Source organism: Carlito syrichta, unplaced genomic scaffold (assembly GCF_000164805.1).
Source record: "Carlito syrichta isolate Samal-C Ts95f unplaced genomic scaffold, Tarsius_syrichta-2.0.1 Scaffold91636, whole genome shotgun sequence".
NCBI lineage: Eukaryota > Metazoa > Chordata > Mammalia > Primates > Tarsiidae > Carlito > Carlito syrichta.
In genome coordinates, this window is record NW_007035732.1 from 36,175 (window position 1) to 39,249 (window position 3,075).

The 3,075-nt window shown below is 40.6% G+C and overlaps 1 pseudogene; it reads right to left on the bottom strand.

The window, feature by feature from the left end:
* Positions 1-558: 558 nt before the first annotated feature.
* LOC110595771 lies at positions 559-743 on the bottom strand (annotated as a pseudogene).
* Between the last annotated feature and the right edge of the window lie 2,332 nt (positions 744-3,075).

Here is a 3,075-nt window from a genome sequence, read left to right on the forward strand (position 1 = left end):
AACCCTTATATTTTGCCTTCTTGCACTTAAATGTAAATATTTTATCTTATGAGATTATGGTTACCTTGAGCAAAAAATGCCTTCCAAGTGCATTAACTATTTTTTAAAGTCAACAACTTTTATCATCATTCACATATTTAATTATTATTATTTTCTTTAATTAATTAATTTATTTTTTGAGTTGGAGTCTCACTCTGTTGCCCAGGCTGGAGTGCAATGGCACACTCATGGCCACCGCAGCCTCAACCTGCTGAGCTCAGGCGATCCTTCCACCTCAGTCTTCCAGGTAACTGGAACTACAGGAACACACCAGCAGGCCCGGCTAATTTTTTTTTGGTAGAGACAAGGTCTTGTCAAGTTGCCCAGGCTGATCTCCAACCCCCGGACTTAGGCAATCCTCTCGCCTCGGTCTCCCAAAGTGCTGGGATTACAGGCCCGACCCCTCGCACATTTACTTTTTAAAAAAGAATGTAGCAAACTGGGTCAGGGTAGTCTGAGAAAAACAACCAGGATCGTGCAGGTCATTCTGCTTACATCGGGAGCAGGGCCCTCCCAACATCAGACACCACAGTTACACATGTCCAGTGCCCGGTTGCAGACGCAGCCCGTGCATACTTGGCACAGCCCATGGGGCAGCAGGAGCTGTGGCTCTTTTTGCAGGAGGTGCATTTGCACTCTTTGTGTATGCAGAAGCCAGCGCAGGCGCAGGAGCCACCAGTGGTGCGGAAGCAGTTGGGGTCCATGTTGATCCCAAATGAGGCTGAGTTCCCAGACCAGAGGGAAGAGGCGGTGGCCAGGTGGGAAGCAGGGTGTTTACTGTTTTTTAAAAATTGTATCTTTTAAATTTTGATTGATTGGCTTGGCGTCTCATGCTGTTGCCCAGGCTGGAGTGCAGTGGCACGATCATGGCTCATTATAGCCTTGATCTCCTGGGTTCAGGAGATCCTTCCACCTCAGCCTCCTGAGTAGCTAGGATTAGAGGTGCACGTCATCGTGCCTGACTACGTTTTTTGAGTTTTTGTAGAGATAAGGTCTGGTTATGTTACTTAGGCTGATCTTGAACTCCTGGGCTCAAGCAATCCTCTTGCCTCAGACTCCCAAAGTGCTGGAATTAAGGTGTGAGCCACCACACACACCGCCGGGTTACTGTTAGTTTTAAATCATTTGGCCCCCATATGGACAGGTCAAGTCATTGGGTTTTGGCTTTACGTTCTTGTGGTGTAAAGTTCTACAGTGTACTACTCTAAGTGCTTACTAGCAGTATCAGTAGAGTTATTTGCCATTCATAGAAACACTCTGAAATTTGCATTTTCTGTAATGAGAATTAGTGATTACTTAGAAGAATTTTTGCCTTCAAGCAAAAGCTTTTAACAGATAACCCATGTGGCAAGAAAGTGCATAAAAAGAGAACTGGATTAGGACTCAAGAGACCTGAATTAAAGTTGAAGAAGGCTTGTAAGAAACTAGAAAACGATGCTATTATTCTAATTTTAATGTTACACTTTTAATATTTTTTTTCTGAATAAGCATATTCTCTTCCAGAGTAAAGAGAGAATCCCATAATTTGTCTAAGTCTTTATCGCCTTCAAGAACTTTTATAGATTTAAAAGTTCAGAAAATCAAATCTTTTTTTTTAAAGACAAAGTGTTTACAGATCACATCTATTTAATTGAACATTCTCTTTATTTTAAAAAAAGAAAAAAAGCTAGACATGATGACATGCACCTGTAATCCCAGCTACTCAGGAGACTGAACTGGTTTATCTCTTGAGCCCAAGAGTTCAAGGTCAACCTGGGCAATAATAGCTAGATCCAATGTTAAAAAACAAAAAGTCTAAGCCAATATTACAGAGACATCTACCAAAAAAAAAAAAAAAAATTATCTGCAGTCACTTTATTGGTCATTGTTCGTAGTTGTTATTATTTTATTTATTTTTCTAAACATGTTCTTGTGGTGTTTTCTTCTTTCTTAAACAATGGTAGAACCATAGTATTCATGCTATTTTACTTTTGTTCCATATACGAATGTCTTCCCATGTTTGCATTCTGTCAAATTTACTTCATCTTTTAAATTCTTGCACAACATTCCATTGTTCATTCAGTTAATCACTTACTGATGAACATATAGATTGTTCCCAATGTGTCCCTAGTATGAATGATACCACATGAATATTCTCAGACACCTGTCTTTGGATTTTCTGCATGTGTATCTGAAGGATAAATTCCAGCATATGAAAGTTGCATCAAAAAATAAGAACATTTTCCATTTTAAAATGTATTTTGAAGTTGTCTTCCAAAAAAGATCATATCAATTTCTATTCCCACCAACCATGGATAATGAGAATTTGACAAACTATTTATTCTCTTACCCTCTTTTTTTCACCTGTGGCTGAACTCTATGCGTTTACATTCAAATTGCCTGATTGTCTCCTAAGGCCAGGTACTTTGACTTTCTCAACATTAAATTCTGAGTGGGCAGCACATTGCCTGGCACATAGGAGGTCACCAATAAATATCTATAAAGTGAACATGTCTGTGGATCCCTCCAGATCTCATAGTGATAATGTCAGTGAAATATCTTAGCATTCTTCATGGATTGCTTCAGGATGGATCCCAATTTTCTTTCTTCTTCCTCTTCTTTTTTTTCCTTGAGTCAAAGTCTTACTCTGTTGCCCAGGCTGGAGTGCAGTGGCACGCTCATGGCCATCACAGCCTCTACCAGCCCATCTCAGGCTATCTTTCTGCCTCAGCCTTCCAGGTATCTGCGACTTCAGGCGTGTATCACCAGGCCCAGCTAGTTTTTTGATTGATTGTAGAGACAGGGTCCTGTCAAATAGCCCAGGCTGGTCTTGAACCCTCGGGCTTAGGCAATTCTTTCACCTGTCCTCCAAAGTGCTGGGATTACAGGTGTGAGCCATTGCGCCTGGCAAGGATGATTTCTAATCTTGAAAGTGTGTACATAGTATTTTTTTCACTGGAGAATATAGTAGGTTTAAAATAAAACTGTGCCCTAACGCTTTCATAAAGCCTCAAGACATTCCCATTGTGCCCTAGCATGAGGAGAGGTAAGTAATTG